This window comes from Porites lutea, chromosome 4 (assembly GCF_958299795.1).
Source record: "Porites lutea chromosome 4, jaPorLute2.1, whole genome shotgun sequence".
In the NCBI taxonomy this organism is placed as follows: domain Eukaryota; kingdom Metazoa; phylum Cnidaria; class Anthozoa; order Scleractinia; family Poritidae; genus Porites; species Porites lutea.
Genome location: NC_133204.1, coordinates 37156893 through 37170937, shown reverse-complemented (window position 1 = coordinate 37170937; position 14045 = coordinate 37156893). Strand labels below are relative to the sequence as shown.

Here is a 14045-nt window from a genome sequence, read left to right as displayed (position 1 = left end):
CTAGCTAAAAGTTTTTTATTCTCGATATTTTTGACCAACTAGTTGGATTTTACTAAAAAAAATTATTCCTCTCGCCCTAATGGACTCATGGGCTATTGACTCAGAGCCCATTCGGGCTCGAGGAATAATTGTTAAATATTCACCTCCTAGCGAGTGGATAACGTGTGAGCTCGGTGTTTTTCCCATTTTTTTAGAGAACGATCTTTTAAAAGTCGACAAAATCCTAGGGTTGACTTTTTTTAAGGCAAGAAAAGACTTGGAAGGATTCAATACGGCGTTTTTCAATTTACTGTAGCTGAGTTTTGTACTCGATGGATTGTTTACAACTCCCGTGTATTCGCGTAGAAGAAGCCGTTTCGTGAACTCAGCGTTTTCTAACAAGAAAATTTTGGCTCAAAAATCGAAGTTTATTTATGAAAAACAAATTTAAAAGGAAATGTTGGCAGAAATTCTACGTTTCAAGTAAACAGGAAAAAGAATGATACAGGAAGACGACGTCTTACCTCGAGCAACCGAGTCGTCATTTTTGTCAACACTTCATGCGAAGAACGACACAACAAACCCTTTTGGCTATAAACTTGGCGAGTCAACAGAAAACAACAAAGCTCTACTTTTCTTCTCGGGTAAGGAAACAGTTCAAACTTTTAGCGGTTCCATTTAAGCCATTACGCTGTTGTTTCCGAAATGATATACTTGTGAATTGCCATGTTTGAAAATTCTGCAAAGATCTGTTTTTAAACTTACTCGTGATTTGATCTGTCAATCAAATCGTACTTTTTAAGAGTGTGTCCATGAGAAAACCAGGCAGAACCAGGCAGGGGGTGATAATGCTCAAATCACCGATTTCGCTCAAACTTGGCACAAATGTTAGGTATCAGGAGTTAGCTTATGTGAGAGAATGTCAGGTTACAATATTAAGAGTGGTTGTCAGAGAAAACCGGGCAAAATGTTAAAAATGTCAACGGAAGGGGGTCAACAGAATAAGCTCATACTAACATCATAGATAGGTTAGGTGGAGTAATGAAAAAATAATAAACATAGGTTCTTCACTGCTCTTGTATTAGAGATACGAGCATCACTTTATTTGACCCCCTCGGACGCCATTTTCGTAAGCAAATTTTGACCATTTTCTGAAGCTCACAAACTCCTCAAAATTAAACGAGCGAAGTTCATTTTTTGTACAACACAACACAGGACTATCTTCGAAAACCATAAACATTGTTAAGTAGCTACGGGCAAGACTAAAACTTTCTTATTTTACCTAACCTAAACTCAGTGTCTCTAAGCGAATCAAAAATCGGTCGTTTTTGAATCGATCTGTAGCGCACAACTAAAAGGAAAATAAAACTCTGACAGCCAAATTGCAGTCTGCAATCATCCATGTTACCAAAACACTAATAATCATTTTGGCTCGTTGGAAAAGGAAGAAATTAGAAAACTCACATTTGTCATAGGTACCAAGCTTTTTCTTGGAAATAGGCCGATCCCTTCTTGTTTGTTTTAAGTCCTCTTCATGATTTTTTTCCCCTATTTCGCTGTCAGCTACGGTCAGCAGGTAGAGGAAATATCAAAAAGTTCGAAATACTGTCACTGTAACATCTTGGAACGGCAAAAAGTGCTAAACCATGGGATAAAACTAGAAAATAACAAAGCGACGCCATCTTGAAAGTTCAGTACTCGAGAGGGACTGGCACTAGTAGTTGACAAGACGACAAATAATAAGGTAAGAGACAGAAACAAACGACTCAGTAAATAAATGCACAACTCTTATACAAATCACAAACAAACCCTTATAAGCTACTTGCTCCAATATTACTTCTCTGTTTACTACACTGGGTTCGTTCACTTCTGGGTTGTCATTTTTTGCGGAGTGAATGGAGTGGAGAACATAATGGGCTATTAACCTGGGACTTCTCTTTCTGTTTGGGAGGCAAAAAAGAAAAATAAGAACTCCTGATCGTAGTTTAATGGGAGATTAAATCGACGTACTTTATCCGCTCTTCATTTTGAGTTATCCCGTGAATGTGGATAACATTCACCTTATGGCTTACTGGGAATGAATTCACCTCCTGGTGACTTTTCTTTCCTATTTCGCTATGGTCAGCAAGTTAATTCCACCAAACTCGAAATACTGCCACTGTTGCTTTTTAAAACGGCAAAAAGTGCTGAACAAATGGATACAATTAGAATATAATAAAGGGACGCCATCTTAGAAATCCAGTACTCGGAAGGGACAGGTACTAGACTTGCCTTGTCTCCAAACGGAAACTAGATGGTCTCATTTGGAGGCGAGACGAACTATGCAAATACAGATCATGAGGTACAGTATGTTGCCCAGTATCCGGACAGTACCAGTATCCGGACACTTGAAACAAAAACTCAATTTTTGAGGCGCCCTTTTCAGTTCTCGGTAAACGAAGTATTTCGAATGAAAGCTGAACATTTCAGCTTTAAGATGAAAGTTTTGGCGATTTGAAAGCTTGCGAAACAGTCGCAGAAGAAGCCGTTCTGTTCACGTGAGTAACCTTTTCATGGCTAATATTTACGCTGTTTACTGCGCAGTAAAATTAGTGCTGCTCAGAAAAGGGAGGGTAATATGTGATATTTTCAAAGAAACTGTTTTATTTTTAAAGTGAAGATACTTAAGGAAGTCAGGTTTTCAGAAAGTTTATTAATTCTTCTTGAAATTCGATTTGTTTCGAATAACGGAGGCCAGAAACATTCACTAAGTTTTGATGTCATGTGCCCAGTATCCGGACAGTTTTTTCTTTGCTGTACAGAATCGATGAATTAGCTTTGTAAATTATCCGGATAAGATTTATTTCATATCAGTAACTATAATTAAAGCTTAGGATATATGATATAGTCGTAAAATGTAATTCTACTCAACTCCGTATGGAACTTTTCTTCACTCATTCAGAGGCGAGTTGATTTCGTGTGCACGGCTTGTTTCGCGTGACTGCATTTCTATATACCACTGAAAGCGTCTGAGTTGAACCTGGAATTCTCATACTTTCCCCAGTTGTGACTGCTAGAATGGGGTTGCAACGGTCTGAAAAATGTCACAAAGGGATCGAGAGATTTGAAAGAAGGAGCAATTAGTGTTTGAAAAGCAGGCTTATAGTGGGGACTGATCAAGAGCATGAAGAAATCAACACTGCAGGTCAGACTAAATAGGAGAGTGACCTTTGACCGTCGGGTTGAGGTCCCTTCCCCAAGCTTTTTTTTAAGACAAAAAATGAAGAAAGAAAGTCGCTTGCAGATTGGCAAACTGCGGTTTCGGCATGTCCACGGATGCCTTCCTTAAATCAGAGAAAAAGTTCCTAGAAAAGGAAGTAAGAATTATAACATTTTTAAAACAGCCGCTCGCGTCCCCCACCATACCCCAGTCATTTGTTATGTTTTATTTCACGATGCTAGGTTATATTTTTGGAATCGATTGCCAGACAACTTTGCAAGTGCAAGAGAAGCTTATAAGTCGCTTGCCTGTCGAAATTTATGTACAATTACGTTCTTATTGTTGTGTCCGGATACTGGGCAACATAGGAGCTCTGCAAAAATATTAATTTCGCCATGGAAACAAAGGCAAAAAAGTTAAACTGTCTTTTGTCATATTAAGGACTAGATAGATTTTCTCTGGGCCAAATTTCAGAGCTCCTGCGATTAACAAAGGAAAGTTATTGAAATCTTAAACTGAAGTGTCTGGATACTGGGCAACATACTGTACATACAAACTAAGCAACAAACAGTTATTATCTACGTGCTCCACTCTATGATTTCTGTTAATTTCTCTTGGTAGTTAAATTTAAGGGGGATGGTGACGGCTGATTAACTGGCTGATTAACTCATTCGCTCTTTCACTTCATTTTGAGTTATCCCGTAAAAGTCATAACATTTCTTTCTTTCAACTCTTTGGTCTTTAATTTACTTTTAGGATTAGAGGTATTGACGTTTTTATCATATCTGTCTATTGTTGCGTCATTCTCCGATCACCGTCCACGTCTGAACATCCACTCGTCTCCCATTCCTTTCAAGCACGGGCTCAGTAATAAATGATGTTGCTGGTGACCCTTTTTCTTCTACCTTAGATGAAACGGCAGGTGCATTCCTTATAATAGCCTACAGTATGCAGGAAGGCTCCGCCCGAAAGGCTACGTCTTTTAGGCATCAGGAATAGTATGGGGTGCTTTCCGTTATAACAAAATTTTCGGAAATTTCGGTGGAGAAATAATTTGTCTTGATCATTCCACTTATCATGAGGGTTTAGTTTGGCAAATGGAAAGCGCTCATAGCCTGCGATGCAGCCGGCCCACGCACGCATCGCCTGGACCATTGGCATAATCCGTCTGCCTGCGAATAGCCCACGTTCGATATATTAAAATTCTAACATGACTCCGAGGCTTTCTGGTCATTTTTCTATATTTGGTAAGGTTTGGTTTTCTTTGTGCTCGAGTCTCTTCTGGGAAATGCGAGACAATGGAGTCGTGAAAATTTGCAACTTTCACCCTAAAGCCTCAAAGTCGTGTTAGAATTTTAAAATATCGAACGTGGACTATTAGTGCGCAAAAGCTATTGTGCACTAATTCGCAGACCCTGTATTCAGCGGTTTCTTATTTTCTAATAAACCAATCGAAATTATAGACCTTAAAGTTACTAAAATACTGTAAAACCGCTTAAACCAACTAAAAATAGCACACGGCCTTATCTTAATGAGATTCCTGCGCATTTTATTCATGAGATAAAGACTAAAGGTTATGACGCCATCGGCTTTAATGTATTACCCCACAAGTTAATTAGATTCCTCCGCAAAAAAGGAGTAACCCGTCCCTACTATACTTCTGAGCTCCAGTTTCCAGATTAGTAGTTGCGGCTTAAATCGGTAAGAAGGAGTACTTTAACGCAGTATAAACGTTTTGAGAAAAATGAAAACCGGTTATAAGGGCCTCAAATGAAGAAACATTATGATTTCTGTGTGTAAGACCAACAGGCCCTTTGATAACAGCGATAACTACCCGAAACGCATGCATAGCCGATCAAGATCTTAAACTTTCCTTGCAATTTTTTCCCTTGCTTTTTAAGACTACAAATAATGTCGTGGTCATCATAACAGATAAGGTAACGCAAATTTACTTGAATAGTAAACTGATACAGGCAAATTATAAACTTCCTTTTTTCCAATAGTCCTCTTGTGACGTTGTGGTGCACCGAGTTATGAAACACAGCTCCTTATTTATTTCGCTGTTGTCATCTACTATCCGTGAGTGTTCGTTATTTCGTTTTCTACTTTAAATGGGGTTTCTGTGTTTCCCTGCAATTAGAACACGCTTACTCATTTCAAAAACAAAGACTTTTATCGTAAAACGAAGTGAGATAAGACTGAACTGTAAAATTACCTATACCACGTTGCTTCAGTTCAGTAAATCTCTTTTCACAGAGCGTTGTCACAAGAAAAGATTAGATTATGTAAGGGACAGGAGGGGTTAGGGTAATAATATGTAACCTCACCTGCCAACAAAGGAAAGCTAGCTCTTACCCAATTACCCTTCCTAGTCATTAAAAAAATATGACCAACCCTCACTCCCCACTGACAATTACATGAATTCACCCACATTATACCGTAAAGTTTTAAGGCGGCTGCGCAAGGAACAGTACCTTAAAACTACCTTCGACAGTAGCCGTCCATTTCAGAATAGGCCGATTGCGCGTAACTGGCGAGCCGCAAGCCTTAGCGACCGAAATATGGGGGAAAATTTGTCCCCCATCTGACCAGGAGGCCATTGTTTAAATTCAGCCAAGCATAGACCGTTGACAGCTTGAAACCATACTTAAGCAGAAATGCGAATTTCCTTTTGTGGCCTCCTGTGAAGATTTATCCGACATATCTTTCAACCGCTCATTTTAGCAGACACTACTAAAAAGCTGATCAGACGAACACAACTAAAAAAAAAAAGAACGTGATAGAATGAAGATCGCCCCAAATCAGTGCGTCAGTTGGAAAACATGTGGCGGTGTAGAGGAGTTTTGCACAAATTGTCAAACAATGGATACCTCAGAATCAATATGCATTTATTTACCGAAGATGAACGAAGTGCAGCGATTTAAATTTAATAGAATTTACATTAACTATAAATTCAAATAGTGTTTACAGTAGCTTTCTCTGGGGAGCAGGATTTAAATAGGAGACGTCACCGGTCTTTTCTCGAAAAAGGGAATAGTCCCGCTTTAAATTCTGCTCCCCCGAAATTTCTATTTCTAAATCTAAGTAGCTTTCTTTTTCTTTTAAAAAAATTTTACGGGGAAATCGAAATGAATTTTTGTTGATTGGTTGCGTCCATCGCGGTTCCCCCCTATTTGTTTTTTTAATAAAATACCATTGCACGAACGGTCTCTATTATTTTTCACGAGCCATAACCAGCCAAGTTCCCTTGCACTAAGCGAAGGCGACACACCCGATCGCTTGCTTTTTCAGGCGACTCACCCAGAAGAGCACGTGCAGACGGAACTTTGGTCGTTGTTTAGCTTTGTTTTGAATCACCGAAAGGATAAGTTCAATTACGAATTCTAATCGTCTAGCTGAAACACAATCTTAGCAAGTCCCAAACAAAAGAAAAATATATTTGGCAAAAAGTTTTCCAAGACTATTTTACCCTTTAAACTTTCCTAAGGCCTCGTTTTTTTTACAGAAAGATTCATTTAATATACACGTTTTACAAAGTCTTCTTGTACTAAGTGAAGGCGACTCACCCGATCGCTCGCTTTTAATCAGGCGACACACCCAACATAAAAGCACGTACAGAATACCCTGAACCGTGTTCATGAATTTGTTTTCGGTGAATTATATCAAAGCTCTCTGCTCGTGAAAAATAATAGAGACCGTTGGCGCAGTCGTATTTTATTTAAAAAAAAACAACAAAAAAAAACAAATAGGGATGAACCGCGATGGACACAACCAATCAACCAAAACTCATTTCGATTCCTCCGTAAAAATTTTGAAAAGAAAATGAAAGCTACGTAGATTTAGGGCCTTACAAATAACTAGCAAACATAACACTCAACCTCCTCTCTGTGAAGTACATTAGGTAGGTTGGTAGTGGTATGGGTAACACGAGCGTCTGATATTTTTAACGCGTTTTAATTCTTTTTTGATCCAAATTAAAAGCTTTTATGAGGTTTATACTTGGAATAGCCCTTATTTATGACTTTGTAACACAATTTGTTACCATTTTCGCCTATTCGATATTAGGAAAACGATTATTTTCATAGGCAGAGGTCCGTCCGGCTGTGCTGATAACGCATGCAACAACGCAATATTACGCGATAATTACTGGCTTTATTGTTGTGCAAAGAGTGTTCTCATTAATTGAAACAAAGATCTGAGGATGAAGTGACAACTATTAATCGCACTGGATCATGATGAAGCATTTAAACATCGACTACAAGCAAAACAGTTAAAAAAAGATCAGAGATATAGCAATTTGGCCGCTACGTGTGTATGTGTATTATAAAACACGGACGTCTATAATTTTCAACACATTCCTTTGTTTATCAAGAAAATGTCGTACGAAATTAATAGTCAATTAACATATTCCGAATGTTTCATGGTTCTGTCTACCTTTAGTAACGATAAAACTCCTGGAAACGATGGGCTCACTATAGAATTTTACAAGTTCTTCTGGTCAGAAATCGGAATATTTCTAGTGGACTCATTAAATTATGCGTATTTTCATGGTGAATTATCACATTCGCAAAAGCAAGCCGTAATAACTTTAATTGAGAAAAAGGACAAAGATAGGAGATGGATAAAAAACTGGAGACCGATTTCTCTGGTAAATGTTGATGTTAAAATTGGCTCAAAAGCTATCGCTAAAAGGCTAGAAAATGTCCTACCACATATTATCCATTATGACCAGAATGCCTTTGTAAAAGGACGAACAATTTTTGATGCAACTCGTACGATAACCGATGTGTTGGAATTTGCTAAATTGCGAGACTACCAAGGTATAATGACCGCAATTGATTTTGAGAAAGCCTTCGATTCTCTAAATTGGAACTTCCTCCACAAATCGCTAGAGTTCTTTGGCTTTGGAGAATCCTTCTTGGGGTGGATCAAGACGTTTTATAATAATATATCAAGTTGTGTTTTCAATAATGGTTTTTCCACCCCCCCTTTCAATGTTAAACGGGGTGTTCGCCAGGGCGACCCACTCTCGCCATCTCTTTTCATAATAGTACTTGAATTATTGGCATTATCCATACGTAATAACGATCAAATTAAGGGTATTGAGGTGGGAGGTTCCGAAATCAAATTAGTTACATTCGCTGATGATATGACATCATTTGTTAGGGACAAATTTTCGCATCGCACCCTTTTTGATACTATCGATCTGTTTAGTACATACTCCGGATTGAAGGTCAATCACGACAAAACGGAAGTTCTTCTACTAGGAAATATGGAAGTAAACAGCTCAGAACTAGGTGTTAATGAAATAAGTAAGGCCATAAAGATCCTAGGGGTTCATTTCACCTTTAATCACGCACTGTTTTATAAGCTTAACTTTGAATCAATCGAGAAATCTCTGAGGGGATTGCTGAAGGGCTGGAGCTGGAGAGGTCTTACACTACTTGGAAAAATTCAAGTGATCAAGTCTTTCGCCATACCAAAGATTTTATACAGGGTTGTTCTCATTTCAAATAAAGAAGAGTTTATCAAAAAAATAAATACTTTGCTATATTCCTTTGTTTGGAAGGGAAAAGATAAAGTAAAGCGCAGAGCTTTTATTAACCCTATTGATAAAGGAGGCTTGAAAATGCCCAACATTGAGTCAATGATCTCTGCCCAAAGAATAATTTGTATTAAGAGATATCTCTCCATTGACCCCGCTGGCTGGAAGTTTTTTCTGGATTTTTATCTTAAGAAAGTAGGGGGGAAATTCTTGTTTCATTGCAATTTTAACTACACTAAACTACCGGTAACTCTTCCAGAATTTTACAAAGAATGCATTGTGGCGTGGACCCTTTTAAATGAAGACAACCCCTCCTCATCCTCTGAAATAGCAAATCAGGTCATATGGAACAACCAGTTCATTTGCATTGAATCAAAGTCAGTCTATAACAGTAGGCTGATTAATCTTGGAATTGTAAAAATTGGAGACCTCTACGACACGTGGGGAGGTTTCAAGTCGAACAAGGAACCATTATATTCAACTCTCTCACCAGTTGAACATTTTCTACTTTTCAGTCTCTTCAACGCTTTTCCTGAAGAATGGCACAAAATATTAAAAACAAATAAAAACTCTATCTCTTCAAAAACTCATGATCTAATCCAAACTGATTTCAAGTTACGTATTGAAGGGAAAAAAGTCAATTTCCAAAATCTTAAATCAAAGTCATTATATGACAGTTTTGTTTCTAAGATATCCAGTATACCAACAGCGCAAACGAAATATAACGAAGCTTTCAGCACACACACATTTCAGTTGGACTGGGAAAAGATATATCTACTGCCCTTCAAAACAACATTGGATACTAAATTAAGAGAATTCCAATATAAGATATTAAACAGGATCTTATACACGAACAAGATGCTGTTTAAGTTCAAAAAAGTAGATTCTCCCTTGTGCGATTTTTGTGAAAAGGAGTTGGAGACCATAGAACATCTCTTTTTCCATTGTACAAAAGTAAGCATGTTTTGGAATGATTTAAAGTCTGTACTTGATTCTTTTAATATAACTATTAGGTTTGATATCATGAATGTCCTTTTTGGGATCTTAGATACAGATAATATAAGCATTCTAGTCAATTACATCATTCTTGAAAGCAAATATTTTATTTACCGCTGTAAGTTAAATAAGGGCTGTTTATGTGTAAGTCTGTTAGTGGATAATTTTAAAAAAACGTTTCAAACCGAACGTTTTATCGCGAAAAGAAACAACAAAATCCATTTCCATGATAAAAAATGGAAGCCGTTACTCCCATTAATACAACAGTAGTTATCCAAACTTCGTTTTTCTAATACTCCCTGTATTACTCTGTATTTTAAGTTCAAGTCGAATAAGTTATGTAAGCCTTGTAGTGTAGTGCAGCGTAGCTTTTTATTTATTTATTCTATTTTCTTTTTTTGTCTTTTTGTAATTAAGGTAGTTGTTGTAAATTTTGTAATGTTTGTATGTTTCGATCTGTATGTTGTTTGTACTATACCTGTAAAAAGAAAATAAATAAATAAAATACAAAAAAAAAAAAATAGTCAGAGCTTTTCGACTTCTTTATTAGGGTACTTTTTGAAACACAAAATTGCCTCCAGTGGAAGTTGTGCTGGGCCTGTTTCTCCGAAACACGAGCTGTACGATCACTCCCGGGAACGCCACATTAATTTGGCGGGCATTTAGGAGGTTTTGGCGCGGATATGTTCGAAGCAAGAAATAAATAAATAAAAGGAAAAAAATCGAACAATGTGCTTACCTTCAAGGAGTCTTACGATTAATCAAGTCATTATACAAACCAGAATTAATGAGTCGCAAGGTAAACCTACTGATCTAAGGCTGAATTGGCCTCGCATTTGAACCAATATGTGAAGAAGGAAGGCTGGCCATCTCCGGTTTTCAGAAGAGAAGTTTGAATTCTCCTAACCTGTCCGATCTTTTTAAATGTTCTTCCAAATACCAATCGCTTCTAAGAGAAATGATTTTAATATACTCCATACAATGATGGCTTGATCGGGCTGATCCGATCCGGAGAATAGTTTAAAAGACCGTGCTCGACTTTATTTGCATGTATTTACCCCGCCTTGTATTGTTTTAATCATATTAACAGACAGTTGCGAAATTTAGAATTGTTTCATCGCCTCTGTGAAGATCACTATCGATGACAGCTAGTCCGACCCCTGCTAACATACACGAGATCGGAGGTAAAATTATAACAGGAAATTGAGCATAGCAACCGTCACTCAAGATAATTAGTAAAGGGACTTTATGCGGCTCCTCATGTTCTGAATCATCTTGTGAATATCTGGATTGCAGCTCCCAATTATTTGCGTCACGCAGGAGCCCATAACCTGGAGCCAGCTGCTTCTATGTAGACGTTTCACGGCGTTTTAACTAACAAGTTTATTTTTAGAACAACTTTGGCGCGAATTTTGAATACCTTATAAGTCCCACAAACCAGACCGCAAAACCTACAGACCTGAAAAAGGGCTCCTGCGCAAGCTATGAAACGAGGTCAATTGATTCCCAGTAAGCTATAAGGTGAATGTTATCCACATTCACGGGATAACTCAAAATGAAGAGCGGATGAAATACGTCGAGTTAATCACCCATTAACCTGCGATCAGGAGTTCTTATTTTTCTTTTTCGCCTCCCAAACAGAAAGAGAAGTCCCAGGTTAATAGCCCATTATATTCTCCACGCCATTCACTCCGCAAAAAATGACAACCCAGAAGTGAACGAACCCAATGTAGTAAACAGAGAAGTAATATTGGAGCAAGTAGCTTATAAGGGTTTGTTTGTGATTTGTATAAGAATTGTGCATTTATTCACTGAGTCGTTTGTTTCTGTCTCTTACCTTATTATTTGTCGTCTTGTCAACTACTAGTGCCAGTCCCTCCCGAGTACTGAACTTTCAAGATGGCGTCGCTTTGTTATTTTCTAGTTTTATCCCATGGTTTAGCACTTTTTGCCGTTCCAAGATGTTACAGTGACAGTATTTCGAACTTTCTGATATTTCCTCTACCTGCTGACCATAGCTGACAGCGAAATAGGGGAAAAAAATCATGAAGAGGACTTAAAACAAACAAGAAGGGATCGGCCTATTTCCAAGAAAAAGGTTGGTACCTATAACAAATGTGAGTTTTCTAATTTCTTCCTTTTCCCACGAGCCAAAATGATTATTAGTGTTTTGATAACGTGGATGATTGTAGACCGCAATTTGGCTGTCAGAGTTTTATTATCCTTTTAGTTGTGCGCTACAGATCGATTCAAAAACGACCGATTTTTCATTCGCTTGCAGACACTGAGTTTAGGTCAGGTAAAATGAGAAAGTTTTAGTCTTGCCCGTAGCTACTTAACAATGTTTATGGTTTTCGAAGATAGTCCTGTGTTGTGTTGTATCGCATACAAAAAATGAACTTCGCTCGTTTAATTTTGAGGAGTTTGTGAGCTTCAGAAAATGGTCAAAATTTGCTTACGAAAATGGCGTCCGAGGGGGTCAAATAAAGTGATGCTCGTATCTCTAATACAAGAGCAGTGAAGAACCTATGTTTATTATATTTGCCCATTACTCCACCTAACCTATCTATGATGTTAGTATGAGCTTATTCTGTTGACCCCCTTCCGTTGACATTTTTAACATTTTGCCCAGTTTTCTCTGACAACCGCTCTTAAATTCCCTGGGAGATCCGGTGTCCGCGTGTAAAAATCGCCATTTTGCCCGTTTATGCATAATTAATTAGCTAACTTTACGATACCAGTGCAACAAACAGAAAAGCCACCTGGAACTTAAATGCACTGAGAGATAATCTGACATCATAAGACTTTAAGCACAATAAACTGTTTAAAGTCGCCGATTCGATTTCCCCCCTCTTAGCCCCCTTAAGTTGGGTCATCATTTCCAAGCTTTGAGTAAGACGTAAAATTAGGGTATTTTATTCCCAAATATCTCTGATGAGCAACCGCTTATCTTTATAACTTGTGCATGAGTAGTTAAAGCCATCACTTAAGTTGAGAAAAAGATCATAAAAAATTTGGCAATTCACTTTCTTCCATGTGTTGACATAAACTGTTCATGTGACTGAACGACTTTTGCATATTTCATCAAAATTCAGGCCCTCACAATATTCGTGTGTTTGCCTTTGAATGAGGAGAAATCGAACAAAAAAACTCATCAGACAATGATTTAACATTAATAAGGGTAAAATCATCATAAATGGTTGTGCAAGAAACGCTAACGATGATTTTTGATAGCTATATACGCGATCTTTTCAAGTAAAAACAACATACAAATTTAATTCACAGTTCTACTTACTTTAACAATTTCGCCCTAAAAACAATATAAAAGATCAATAAAATCCATATACGTATCTCTTAGATGCCTCAACTACTAGTTTGTGCCCGCTTTGATTTGTTCTTCATGCCACCTTCGATGTTCAGTTCAGCGTAGTTCAGCGTCGTGACTCGCTGTACGACTAAAATTCCTTAGCCGTCAGTTTACGCACCAAAATCCAAATCAAGTTGTTTTAGGACAAAACAATACGAAAGGTAGAAAGCCGATTCTTAACCCATTGAAAGAATTATTTCTGCCACTGTTCTAGCTCAATTCACATGTTGCAAACGTCCGATATCTTTGACATTAAATGGAGCCCGCATTTTTAAGCAGCGGTTGCCACCATACGGAAACATCGTATCGGGAGTCAGGAACCAGGAGCCAGGAGCCAGGAGCCAGAGTTCAGTGAACAAAATGACTTTCCGACATTCTCTGAGATTATTTTATTGTTATTTTATGCTGATAAATAATTTAGAATTCCAAATCTATTGGCAACTTTATTCAGACCATGATTATAAATGATCCCATGTCTTCTCAAACTCGGAGATAGAAGTCGTTTTGTCTTCGTGTTTTGGAAAGAACTATTTTTTCTATTTTAGTTGCACGTGAAATAGTAGCGAAGCGAAGCCGGATGTTGGTGCAGACCAGTTCAAAGAGACAAATAAAGTGTGAGACCCGTCCAGATTGGCTTGCGACGAGAATTCCATTTTTTTTTCATACTGGAGTCCCTTCTCCCCGCGGGAGTGTCCAAATTACGTACAAATGCCCTACCATGCTGGCACCTGATTTGACTGTCATAAACAGTGAATTTTTTTATGTCGCACGGTCTTTTGGGGGTCTTATAAAGCCTAACTGTGGCACTAATGTTCACAAGTAGAATTCAAAATACGCCACACTTTCACATTGAGTTAGATTCTCAAACAACCGCTTCCATATGTTTAACACCCTTCCCACATTCCCTCCGAGAGATACTTCAACTGGAATACTTCGATTTCAAATTTCTCACCCTACCC

At 37.9% G+C, this 14045-nt stretch overlaps 1 pseudogene; it reads left to right on the top strand.

Annotated features, from left to right (window-relative positions):
• LOC140934614 (scavenger receptor cysteine-rich type 1 protein M130-like) overlaps positions 1 to 14045 on the top strand; it is a 43890-nt pseudogene that overhangs the window by 1601 nt on the left and 28244 nt on the right.